General features: G+C 36.6%; 1 protein-coding gene across 2 annotated transcripts in view; it reads right to left on the minus strand.

The window, feature by feature from the left end:
* The window catches only part of BMP2K (BMP2 inducible kinase), a 125,323-nt gene that overhangs the window by 4,979 nt on the left and 105,651 nt on the right, over positions 1 to 14,693 (minus strand). The gene's annotated exons all lie outside the window — the stretch shown is intronic.

A 14,693-nucleotide genomic window follows, 5' to 3' on the forward strand; every position in this document is an offset into this window, starting at 1 on the left:
CACAAAGCATTACAGATCACTCAACGGCAGTTCCCTTAGAGGAAGATGTAAGGGCAGTTCTTTAACATTAGGCTTGGGGGATGCACCTGGCCTCATAAGTCGATGGTTAGGTCCTTCAGTGCAGACAGACTTACTTGTCTCTCTACCCTACACACCACCTCCTCACCATTAGGTGATCGCTGACAGCGAAGTCTCACTTACTACTGTAACCCAGAACAGGACTCTGAATACAGTACACAAGCACATTTTCTTCTTCCACCTTCAGACTAAGATTATCCAGACAGCTGCCCTGCTCAGATCCCACGTTTACCCAACAGCCTTCTGCTTATATTTCAACTCTGTTATAAAGTTTTCCCACAGAGATCAGCAAGCCTGAATAGCTTATCTGCTTAGTTATGTTTCGCTGTGTAATTTTTAAATTGGCATTCTGGTGTTTTTTTGTAAGCAAGTATCTTATGAGTTGGGTTAACATATGAGTGCATCCCCACAGCCTGATCAAAACTAAGGACCAGCTACTGAACTGAGACGGTACCAAGGATATCTGCCTTCCCTAGATGCCACATCTTCCTGAAACTGTCATACCTATACTACTGGACATTACATTAAAAGCATGCTACTTTAATAAAAATCTTAACTATCAGTATGTTCACTGTATGATAGGTAATAAAATTGCATCAAATACAGTGCTCTACAATTTCACTGTACGACATATAGTAAAGATAAATAGTATGTTAGTTTACATGAAAATATACAGCCCTCCCAATACACTGGTGTACTGAATTGATTTTCCAGAGGTAGGAAACAATTTGAATTGATCCAACCACATATCCATTTATCCCTTCCCCTCTAAGATCAGATATTTTCAAAACAATTAGCTAGGGTTGAAAGTATAGTCTTTAGTCATGGAAACTAATTATACCTTATGATGGAAGGACCATTTCTTTCTCGTTATTAACACAGTGGTCTCCATGGCATAGGACCACCTCTGAGTTATTTCCTTCTCTTTGAAAGTCAGCACTGTTGTCTTCCCACCTCTCTGACTATTCCCTCTTGGTCATATTTGTAGAGACTTCTCTTTCACTAACATCTCCTTAACATGTATTCTCCCCAGGGTTCTATCCTTGGCTGTCTTTCTCCCTCTGCATGTCCTGCCCTGGGTCCTAACTACTTGTATGTTATCAGCATTTACACGGTAATGAGTGGATCTCTGATTCTTACCATGAATACTCATCTATCCTATTCATCTAATACTTATCATAAATATGTATCTCCTACCATTACTTCAAACTCAGTAATTTCAAAAGAGATCATCTTTCCTCTTAAAATGTGTCCTCACCAGTTCCCTCTAAATTAGTGAACACTTCCATCGACCTACCAAGTTCTGCAAACTAGCAGAAATCTGCAAATCATATTCCCTCTTCCCACCAAATAGTGTTTTTAAAATCTCTGGAATCGGGTCCCTCCTCTCCCTCTGCCAGCTGTCTATCCCATCCCCTCCTTATCTTCATCCAGCAACTCCTTAGCCTCTAAACTTGCCTGTCTGCCTCCAGGCCCATATCCCTCAAACTGCTCCTCTACACTGTCACCAGAATAACCCTCCTGAAACGCTAATCATGTGGCTACCGCTGAAAACCCTTCAGCGTCTCTCTGAGGAAAAGGGGATCCGCCACTGAGCCCTCAGGTGTAGAACATTTAGAAGTCAACAGAAGAACCTGCAGAGCAAACAGGGAAGTGCCAGAGAGGAGGACCAAACGCAGGTGAGTGTGATGTTGCCGAAGCCAAGAGAGCAGAGTGTTTGCGGGGGAGGGAGTAGACAACTGCGCAGGGTGACGCAAAGAAGTCCAATGAACTGAGGACGGAAACGCCACTGGCTCCGGTCAGCTCATGCAGGTTGTTGACAACCGTGAAGTGGGGAGTGGGGAGGAAATCTAGTGGGGCTGAGGAGTGAGGGGGAGAGAAGATGTGGAGATTTCTATCAGTTACACTTAAATACAAATATAATCTTCATCCATTATTCAACTGCCAGTTCCCTGAAACCAGCCAAGAGTTATATGCTGTATCTTTACATATTCATAATAAGCTTATCTTCAATCCTAACAGATTAAAATCAAATCAAATGCAGATTTTCATTTGACTTCTCCATACAGCATACTTCTGATATTAAAAACAAAGATTACTTTTAGATTAGCCAGAGCATTTATTTTCATGAATTTTTATCCAAAAGCAAAAAATGCGATGGCAAAGACTTGCAATCACCCCTGACTTTAGGACAGTCCCTCTAAGATACACGTTAACTTAGTACCTGCTCAGGCTACTTACCCACCCACAGAGAGCCACACGGGCACCACCCCTCCTGCCTGCTCATGGACACCTCCAGGAACATTCCAGTATGTTTCCTAAAGTGTCTTCTGCAGAACGCTATTCCCGTAACAAGAACCAAACAGTTCTGTGGTCTCAGGCAAATGAGTTTATGAAATGCTGCACTCTACAATGTACCCCTCTCACCACCACCACTCACCTGGAAAATGCTTATCGTACTAAAGGTGCTGACACATCGTACACAGAAGAATCTGACTGAATGAAGCCTAGGGTTTCCCAAATTTGCTTCACTACAAACACTTTTATTTGTTACATGTAACACCTATTAACCTTTATAAACAATTCTGCAAAAAGCACTTAGGGAAAATGCCGCTCTACAATTTCCCTGGAAAATGTTCCATTTCTAGGGCACAGAGATCTGTTCCTAGAAATCTTCTGGAACATTTAACATAGGACAAGAGTCCTTCTCTTGGTATTCTTATATTAATCTTTGTCTTCTAAATTAACTGTTTCCTTTACCCAAATGGTCAACATTGCTTTCCAAAACACACTTGTCACTTTCTACTCCCTACTCTGTCTGCCTTTTGTCAGCTTCTCAAAGTTGTATTAATACAGATACGTATTTCTTTGTTGTAAAGTGCTATACAGATCTGCTTTTTAAATTGTCAGTGTGGATATAAATTTGTAGGGTTTCACTTACCATTTTTAACGCATCTTTTACAGGTATCAACATAGTCCATTTAGTAATTCTGATAGAAACATAATAAAACATTGTATGTATAGCATTGAACTATTTACCTCTAGGTTGTTTTACGTCTAGGTTGTTTCTAGTTTTTCAGCATTTTAAACAGAACCATGATCATGCACTTTTTCTTTGAGAGGGGAAAGAAAACCCCTTTTTTAATCATAATTTACCGATTTACTGTTATTCCTTCCTTATGCAAAAATCAATACAGAGCTAATAAAGTTAACCCAGTAACAATCTCTACTAAGACCACAGCTAAACCCTCTCTCTACTCTGTTCCCTCATACATGAGGGAATATATATTATTATATTACGAGAGAATAATATGATAATAACAGGTTCTACTTTGTAGGCCTGCTGTAAAGAAAGGAGTCAAAATAGTGCCTGACTCAGAAGCACTTGGTAAAGTTAACTGTCATCATCTCCAGAGCAAGGCCAAACTCAATTATCTCATACATCATACTCCAACTTCCTACCTACTTTCTGGACCCAGTGGTTGAAGATGAGAGGGAAGAATAGGGAGGGGGCAGAGAGGAGGGTGCAATTCTATGGCTAATTCAAGAGTGGCTCAGGTCTACTTTAGAACTGGCCCAAAATAAGCAGGCAAACAAATGTATATTTACACACCACACGGGTGCATTTTGGATCCTGGAAACTATATCTCTGATTTTTAAATAGCTATAGTTGAGAGCACAATATTAGAAATTGAAAGGATCACTTTCAAAAAGAACATGAAAAGACACACACAATGATCTATCCCATCTTTAGGGTTTCAGATTACATCCCTGAAAAGTATGGGCAACTGGGGAAATTTCTGGTTGGTGTATACAGACTGGTTTTATTTCTTTTATTGTCGCCCCTTCATAAAACTAAAACAAGCAATCAGAAATATTTATCCAAATTCCTTTTTTCTCCCATATTCACATAACCTACCCACCCTGACCCTGCTTAAACGTTTCCCTATTTCTCCATCCTTCCACTCCTTCATAAACTAACATAAGAGTCAAGAGCAGCAATGGGCCTCTCTGCCAGCATATTAAGAGCAGCTCAAATATTAAGCACCATGAAGCACAATTTTAAGTACAAGTGGTTATCTCTCAGTAGCACCTCCTGCTGGGGAAAAGTTAAGCTCCAAAGCCGCAAGTTACAACCATAGTTTCGCTTTCTGTGACAACAGCCATCCACTTAATTTTCCTCTCTTCACTGTGAAGCTATAAAAAAACTGAGAAAGAAATGGAAATTAAAGGGGGGGAGGGATAAATGGGAGATTGGGATCAACATATAACATACTACTATATATAAAATAGATAACTAATAAGGACCTACTGTATAGCACAGGGAACTCTACTCGATACTCTATTATGACCTATATGGGAAAAGAATCTAATAAAGAGTGGATATATGTATATGTATAGCTGATTCACTTTGCTGTACAGCAGAAACTAACACAACATTGTGAATCAACTATACTCCAATAAAAATTTTTTAAAATTACTTCAATATATTCTAAGACTTTTAGTCCTGTTCCAAAGGCACAAAAGACTGTCAAAATAAGTACTACAAGTTAGAAAGTTGGTTACCAACTGTACAATGTACAGTGCTTTAAAATGTGACTTCATAGCTGAGTGCCATCAACTTTTAAAACCTATTTCTTTGCCTAAACATATTTCTGTCATTAAAAAAAATTCAGATATTCCTACTGTTTGCTCTTGGTGCTAGACTGCTTCTTCTAAGCCGTTAGAGCAAATATTACACATTTGGTTTACCATGAAATTTAAATCAGGATTATTTCACTGCTTAAGTTAATTTCCCAAAAGTATAGCCTAAATATGTTGCCTTATAATTCAATATATCCCAAATCCTAATAATCCCTATATTTACTGAGATTTGTATTATTAACACAAAAATGGCTGGTTTTCAGGTAGGTAGAAGGGGAGCTGTAATATTTACAATAAGCGCCAGGAACATGTATTTAAAGCATAAACGAATGTCTAGAATGTGCCCAGCATCATACCTCAGTTGCATTTTTCTCCATTAAATGATATTGGTAAAACCCTGTAAAATTTCATATATTGACCAATCTTTATTTTTGGCTCTAAGTAGGGCATTCTTCTTTCCTTAAACTAAATACAATGGAATGATATTTTGATGGCTTCTAGTCAGGATATTTTTATTTCTGTTTTGTGCCCTGGAACTAGCTACAAACTGTAAAAATTTCAGCTTTTTGAGTAATCCTCATCTTCTGAGGTTGGGTTTGATCGCAGGAAATAGCCAAAATCTAATCAGAGCCAAATCCTGAGAATAAGGTGAGTGACTAAGATAGACAGTGCAGATTTGGGTAAACTATTAAGAACAGCAATGATGTTATGAAGTCTTAAATTCTCGTGTGGCATATAAATTCATCTCTCGAGAACTAGTACTTATTTACACACATAAATTCTGCTTATTCTCACTGCTTTATGGCTTAATATACCTCTTATATAGAATTTCAAGATAGTAGTTCAAAGCTAGCAAAGTAGAGCTTCAATTATTCAGTACCATCCATAAAATAACAAGCATTTACTAAACAAGTGAAATACCAAATCAACCATTTGGTAACTGTCTGTATCAAAATATACAGTATACTTCCCTTACTTCATCAAAGTGTCCTTTGATGACCTGTGTTCTCATTTGGAGTCAGGTATTACTTAGTGTCTCAGTTTCCTCGGCTGTAAAGTAGGGACACAGCAATAATATCTGCCTCAGAGAAATGTAGCGGGGATTAAAGTGAGAATTCAGGTAAAGTGCTTATAACTGTGCTGGCACGTTGTAAGTACTCAGTCAAGGGCTATATTATTGCTATTGCCAATGTATTATACCATCATTTCATGGTTATTTGTGGAGTACCTACTATACATTTCTAATGGTACTGAGAAATGAATCAGAGAAGACAGTAACTAATATTGTCCTGAGTGCAAATGCAGTGCCAAGGGGTTTTCATACATTATCTCTTAACTCCCCACCATTTAGGCTCCCACACAACATTAGGGTGAAATCGTCCTGTAAGGTTTGCTATGATCTTTCCCCTTCACTCTTATTAACCACATCTTCAAAAATGTTCCCCTTGCTTTCCATGGCAGAGCACTATCATGACTTCCTACCACTTCAAAATATGCAGTGTTACCAACCAATGCTCATCCCCTGGCTTTCTGGTTTCTCTTCTCATTTCTTTCTTTCAGTGACCTTAATCCTGTTTCATAGTTTCAACTATATCTTGAAAGCAAAAAACAAGAAGAGATTTTTAAAGACCTAGTCCAATCTCTTTATATACATAAATAATTTGAAACTAAGGAAAAGCTGAATGACTTGTCCAAGTTTAAGGCCATAGTGACTTCTTTGCTGATGACACTAGTTCTAAAACTCTCATCTGTAAATTCTACAATTAAACTACCAGTAGAATATCATCACCAGCAAACATTCAGTATAGCTTAGCACCAACCCCCTACAAAATACAACCACAGACTTGTCTTGTGTTCCTTTTGTATCCTGCCTGAAAATTTACAAAAGCTATGCCTGAAAATTTTTAAAAACTAAAACAAAAAAACAAAAAACTAATAGAATGAGCACAGTATTGTTTCTATTTCAGTAAACAGTGCTTTGTTGAACAGTACGATAAATACTTTAACCCTGTAGGGTTAAGTTCTGGAAATACCATAAGGCTTTATCAACAAATGAAAGCATATACAACTTTACAAAATCCACAGAAGATAAACATCCAAAAAAGCCTCAGTTTCCTCATCTGTAAAATAAGGACAATAATGGAACTTACCTGATAGAGCTGAACATTAATAAAATTCATCTTATCTAGTGAAAGCTCATTAACTATTAGGGTGTGTGAGAGAGAGAAAGTTTATATTAGATTACCAAAGTATACTTTGATAATGAATTCATTCATCAAGGTACTGTACGGGGTATACAAAGATACGACAATTCCTGACTTCAAGAAACTTATCATTCACTTTAACAGTTGTGAAACCCATGTACTAATCCTGATTCTAGTGATCTGGAAAATGACTGACAAAGGTATAAACAATTGGGAGGTTCTGAAGAACAAGCTTATCTAACCAAATGAATTTAAGAACATGAATCCACCAAATGAAGAACATAAGAACATGAATTCATCTATTCCAAGCTCAAGTTTTCATAAGAAGATATTTCTAGATGTTAAAAGTTCAAAGACATCATAGTCTTACCCAGTCCAAAAGATGACTCCAAACTCAAAAGCTAAAATTTATCATCAATTTTCACAGACTTTCATATACTTATTATTAGTATTCTTTTAAACAAATACTTTGTGAAAAGAATGAGATCCTGGGTAATGCCACACTATTTTAAATAAATACTGCATATGTATTCTTAAACCACATAAATGAACCTTTATAAACTATATCAAAAAATACAAAATATTTAGAATACGTCCAAAACAATGTGGGGAGAGGGGCATATTTGCATCATACTATTCATATTACCATTCTTCTAATCAGGTTTCCATCTTTTAGTTATAAAACAGGTGGTACATTTTTAATCACATAGGAAGCTTCCAGTTTCAAGAAAATTTTGTTTTGATGTTCTTTTCCTTGCTATCGGATTATAGAGGATGAATGGCTTGAAACTGCTATTGTAATTACATGCCTTCTGTTGTCTCATCATTTGGGGTATAAGGGAGGGGCTGTAAGACTTTAAAGCTCACTTTGAATTGGAAGCATACTGCCTGCCATCATTTCTCAGCAATTTACCATGCCAGACCCAAGGATTACTGGATTAGAAGGTTTTATCAAAATCTGTATGATTTCTCTCAAGACAGGCCAAGCGACAAGGCAATATTTGCCACTCTGATTAAAACTGACATTTCTATCACGTCACTCATGTTATTGTAGGTTTTCATTTAAAACAAGTCCCTTGATACTTGAGGAATCAAAGTGACGGAGGAGTTGGACGTGGAGCTCACGTCGTCCCACAAATACATCAAAAACACATCTACAAGTGGAACGATTCACACAGAACATCCACTGAACACTGGTAAAACAAGTCATTTAACACTTTTGTTTTGCTACTGTTTGTAGAACAGAGTTTAGCATCAGACAGAGCTGGATTCCTGCTTATAAACTATCTTACCTTAAGCAAGTCACTGATCCTGCTCTGAGCCTGTTTCCACCGTATGTGTACAGTAGGATTCAATAAATGGTAACCATTATTACTGACATTCTGGAAGAGGAAAATTCTTGATCTTCAAGAATTACTAGAATCTAAAGTTATAAACAGTACACTCATCATGGCTTATAAAATGACCCAGCAATTGGACGGACAATCTGAAGTAATTTATGTTCCAACAAGTATTCGTTATATATGATGTGACCTTCCCAACCCTAAATTCAATTTAACTTCCTGTTAGATAATGAGACCCATGAGGTAGGTCTGGGGTTGGGGAGAGTAAAGGAAGTTCACCAAACCTAATTAAAGATGAAATGCAATACAAGAAATCTAAAACTTCAGTGACGAAATTCTTCAAATACTATGTTTCAGAATTTGAGAGTGTTTATTAAAATTAGGTTGTCCACGCTGTAATTCAACTAACTGCAGCACGATGCCTTGGGGAGAAGGAAGGCTGGGTGCATTTCAGGACTGGGAACGAACACCATGCTTCTAACAGGATGTCTGTGTGTACACTGTACTGAATACTGGTAGTTAATGCTTTAATAAAAATAGAAATGGCACTGTTAAAACAGTTCTTGGTGGGGAACAGCTTCATAGACAGGTTCTACACTTTATTAAAAGATGTAATTCAGTAGTTAGCTTATTATTACTGGAACTCTGTACTACTACAAGCTAGATGGCAGCTTCAAAACTTATTTAACACTAAGATTTTGGAATTTAGTAGTAAGTAGTAAAAATACTATTTAATAACACTACCTACAAGAGCCACAACAGCGACCAACACTGAGGATGTCCGCGTGTTGTATAACATGCTCTCATTTAATCCTTTCAACAATCTCATCAACTAGCTAATATCATCCCCAATTTAAGATACAGAAACCCTCTAAGAAATTAGGCAACAGCCGGTATCACATGGTTAATCTGGGACAGAACTAAGAAGCATACCCAGGACTTTTTAATTCTAAAGTCAATGTTCTCTATGACACACCACACTACTAATATCAGCTTAGTAACCTGACATACAAGGTATATATAATTCCATTATAATTAAGATATCAGCTTATGGAATAAGATATTCCCTTTCTATACAGCACCAAACAGATTCTTGATATAATTATTTGACTTCTGCATAAAAGAATAATTACAAAATTTAATCTTGCCCATAAAGAAACGTTTAAAGCTAAGAAGGAAAGCTAGATTTGATTCATTTGAAGACATGGTCTACCAAAATGTTACCTTCAGCTAAGCTTCTTAAGAAGTCCAAAAGTGATCATCATAAGCCGAGGCAACAAACAGGCATCCATATAGACAAACTAAGGCTGCTGACCGTGCCAGATCTGCAGTACATGCAGCTAACAAGGAGAAGAAACAGGTATTTTCTCCTCTAAATAGTAGAGGCTACGGGACCTAGGGTTAGGGGCATAGAGTGCAGCCATTCCTCTAGTTAAAGCCCCCTATCCCTTTTTTTGAAGCTAGAATACAATGAAGCAGTACCTTGAAAATTCACAAGGAAAAATTATGTCCAACAAAGAATTATTTACCCAGCCAAATTATCAGTCAAATGTCAGGTTAGGAAAAAAAGGCAGCAAAGTTCAAAAGTTTTCCTCCCATGCATATATATTTTCTCAAGAAATTTCTAGAGGAGTTGCTCTACTAACCAAGAAAGAGAAAGAGAGGAGATCCAAGAATTCCCAGGAAGATCGACAGGCGAAAGAAAATACTAGGATGATAAGCGTGTGGCAGGCACAGGAAGCAACCAACTCAGGCTGCGGAGCTCGGCGAGAGACGTAATCAAGTAAAAATGAAAATGACAGCCACCTTAAGTTGGGAGGAAATTTACATTTCCAAATGGAGATGAATCAATGACAGGGTACAGAAAAAACCAGGGAACAAAAACATAGTCATTTTTATAAACATCATTATAATTAACTCCAGGAAAAATAAAACCTTATAGAAGGAAATGTAATAATGGTATACTGGACCTCAGTGACAAATACTTACATATGCATAAAATGTACGCATTGAACAACATGGACAACCAACAATTGTGTCAAAACTGTACTGGAAATTAGCGAAAGGACAGGTGCATGTGATTGCAGCTGGGTGCTAACAGTGTAATTAATCTAAATCATCATTTTCCAAAATACGAAGTCTATACACATCATCTAAAATTGAAATAAAAGAAATAGAAGAATAAGCATGACATATTACAATGCCAGAAGTGAAAAATCATCTCCAGGGAGTCTGTACAGGGAAAGGGTATAGGGAGGGAGCAAGCAGAGAAGTGACTTTTTTTCATTATAAACCTTGTTAAATCCAACTTTTTAAAGCAGATAAACATATTATTTTAACTTAAAAATTTAGCTTAATACGGTGGAGAAAAGACAGCCTCTTCAATAAGTGGTGCTGGGAAAACTGGACAGGTACATGTAAAAGTATGAAATTAGAACACTCCCTGACACCATACACAAAAATAAACTCAAAATGGATTAAAGATCTAAATGTAAAGCCAGACACTATCAAACTCTTAGAGGAAAACATAGGCAGAACACTCTATGACATACATCACAGCAAGATCCTTTTTGACCCACCTCCTAGAGAAATGGAAATAAAGACACAAATAAACAAATGGGACCTAATGAAACTTAAAAGCTTTTGCACAGCAAAGGAAACCATAAACAAGACAAAAAGACAACCCTCAGAATGGGAGAAAATATTTGCAAATGAAGCAACTGACAAAGGATTAATCTCCAAGATTTACAAGCGGCTCATGCAGCTCAATAACCAAAAAACAAACAACCCAATCCAAAAATGGGCAGAAGACCTAAACAGACATTTCTCCAAAGAAGATATACAGATGGCCAACAGACACATGAAAGAATGCTCAACATCATTAATCATTAGAGAAATGCAAATCAAAACTACAATGAGGTATCATCATCTCACACCGGTCAGAATGGCCATCATCAAAAAATCTACAAACAATAAATGCTGGAGAGGGAGTGGAGAAAAGGGAACACTCTTGCATTGTTGGTGGGAATGTAAATTGATACAGCCACTATGGAGAACAGTATGGAGGGTCCTTAAAAAACTAAAAATAGAACTACCATACGACCCAGCAATCCCACTACTGGGCATATACCCTGAGAAAACCATAGTTCAAAAGGAGTCATGTACCAAAATGTTCATTGCAGCTCTATTTACAATAGCCAGGACATGGAAGCAACCTAAGTGTCCATCGACAGATGAATGGATAAAGAAGATGTGGCACATATATACAATGGAATATTACGCAGCCATAAAAAGAAATGAAATGGAGGTATTTGTAATGAGGTGGATGGAGTTAGAGTCTGTCATACAGAGTGAAGTAAGTCAGAAAGAGAAAAACAAATACAGTATGCTAACACATATATATGGAATCTAAGGGAAAAAAAAAAGGTCATGAAGAACCTAGTGGCAAGATGGGAATAAAGACACAGACCTACTAAAGAATGGACTTGAGGATATGGGGAGGGGGAGAGTTGAGATGTGACAGGGTGAGAGAGTGTCATGGACATATATACACTACCAAATGTAAAATAGATAGCTAGTGGGAAGCAGCCGCATAGCACAGGGAGATCAGCTCGGTGCTTTGTGACCGCCTGGAGGGGTGGGATGGGGAGGGTGGGAGGGAGGGAGATGCGGGAGGGAGGAGATATGGGGATATATGTATATGTATAGCTGATTCACTTTGTTATAAAGCAGAAACTAACACACCATTGTGAAGCAATTATACTTCAATGAAGATGTTTAAAAAAAAAATTTAGCTTAAAAATAATTTTATAAAATTATGATCAACTGAAGAAAAGCAAAGTAAAAACTAATTCATTAATTTCAAAGTTAAGATTAAAAGTTTTAACAGAAATTTTTCTTTCAAAATAAAAAGAACACAATTCCTAATAAAACCAGTGTAAGGAACACTAGATTCAAGACAGTGTGTCTCCTTAAATGCACTTTGCCACTAGAATTCTTATAAGCATTCTGCCTCATGATTGAATTCATTTTATTCTCAACTAGCATTCTCTATACGGTTTACCTAAAATTAAATTATGTTCAGAATTGTCAACTCTCAGATTCAAGTAAGATGGCTTATCACATATACATATCACCCTGTATCGCGCGCGCACACACACACACACACACACACTTAGAAGTAGTTTCTTGCCTTTCTTCTGTCCTAGTCCTATAAATCTCCAGATGCTCACGATGCCACGTGGAATGTATTTTCAATGGGTAGAATTCCTTTTTCTTTTTCCAATTTCTTGATAAAGCTTATGAGGAAGTTTTTTGCTTCAGAGATTCAATTATTTTACTCTTAGAGGAAAATGAATGCCTTCAAATACTTTATTGTTACCTAAAAATTATTTATAACAAAGTATTTCTAATCTTGATGATGAACAGGTCAGTGGCGGTAAGTTACTTTCAGATTCTTAAATTTTGATTATGTATTTTGAATCTGATAAAAATAAATTAACAAAGCTAACATAGCAAAGTGATTGCCTTTTCTTCTCTCTGGAGGCACATTTCTCTTATGACCGTTCCCTCCTTTATTCTAGTCTATGTACTCAATTTTTCATAACCAAACTATTCCAATGTTCTTATTAACACTAAATCTAAAAATATTTTTTGGAGCAATAGCATTTATATCAAAGGGCATTTTTTATGGCCATTGTCCTAACGCCAAGGAGTATGAATTTTTAGGAATAGTCATAATTTTTTCATACAGCCAATGAATATTAATAGGTACTTACTGGGTTGGCTACTGGGAAGGACTCAAAGACAGAAAATTCATGTTTTCAACCCTCAGCAAGCTTAAAATCTGATAGAGAAGTTAAATACCCAAAGGAAAAAGAAAAACAAAGCAGCAACAGCAGCAATCAAGCTCAAATCTGTGAGCATTATTTCTGACTACAGAAATCCTAGGCCAACCCCAAAATAAGGGTGCCCACGGAAAAGGCAAATCACTGAGGCTTACTCTAGTTCCTGATTCTACTATTCATTTCCCCAGGGTTCTTTCAGAAGCTATTAAAGAACAGACAAGAAGTTGCATAGATATGTACAAACCTGAAGGGGATTATGTAACTCCTTCTAGAGTACGAAAAAGAGCTAGTACTGAAACCGCTTTCTGCCACAAATAGATCACTATCTGAAGTCACTGAGTACCATGTTCTTGAGAATTTATAAGGACCATTTGTGCTATTATTAAAAAAAACCCAAAAAAACAGTTAACACAGTTTTTGACCTAGGGTATTGGGGGGTGTGAGGGAGTGCATCTATACATATTAAGTAAACTGACACAGTAAATTTGTCTTCCCCAGTTAATGATTTCATATCATTCATGAAAAAGATAATCTGAAGGAAGCTGACAGAAAATGACAAAAACATGGATTGTTTTCAATAAACGGCAAAGAGTGAAAATATGGAACATCAAAGTATACAGAGACACTCTTAGTTACCGTACTGTTCTGGATAACCAAATCTGAATGTTGAAAGGCTATAACATTGCTTCAGTGTATTATCAGAAATCCTGAACACCTATTTCTTATTTTGGCTTTACATTCACAATGCTTTTCTTTTGTTATTGTTCTCTCTTGTATGAAGTTTTTTTAAATGGTAGTGATGATGTCACGTATTTTACTTGCCTGAGTGAGAAATAAACGAAACAGAAGCAAAGAACATAGCCGACAATTACCTTGAATATATTAAACAAAACCTTTACCTTCCAGTAAAGCGTAATGTCTTGCAATGCATTTCCCTTTTCTAAGATTAAACTCAATTTTCCCACTCTAACTATACAAACACAAAACTCCATTTATGCCGGAGTGGGATCCTATTCCATCCTAGTTATCTTTGACAGCATTAACTAGGTAATTACTTTGAAAATATTATCACAAATATTCTTAAATGGTGAATAATTAAATTCTGGATTGAAATCAAAGGAGTAAGAAGAAAATAGGTAATTTGTCACAAGTTGTAACAAAGTCACTAATACTTTGTAAACACAGCTACAAGAGAGCATGTATAAACTAGGAAAACAGGATTTTGAAGCAAACGCTAAGTATAAAAATGTCTGTAAATGTATTTTAAGTATATAAAAGTGAGAGATATTTTCACGCATGAAATTTTTCAATACTATCCAACAGTCGAGGTAGAAAGAACCAGTTATGGTTCTACTACGCAAATCAGCATTTTTCTGTGTTTGCAAAAGGCACAAATTGAATAACCCAATGGAAAGAACATTAGGAAAACGAGGATGGCTAAAGGTTAAAATAATTTTCTGTTCTATCTGCTGTAACTAAAACCTGATTCCTACTTTGGCTTTATAATAAGGGTTTTTGCCCTTGTTGCTGTTCTTGATGTTGTGTGTACTTTTTATGGATAGTGATGATGTTACTTA

This window comes from Eschrichtius robustus, chromosome 4, assembly GCF_028021215.1.
Source record: "Eschrichtius robustus isolate mEscRob2 chromosome 4, mEscRob2.pri, whole genome shotgun sequence".
Classification (NCBI taxonomy): Eukaryota; Metazoa; Chordata; class Mammalia; order Artiodactyla; family Eschrichtiidae; genus Eschrichtius; species Eschrichtius robustus.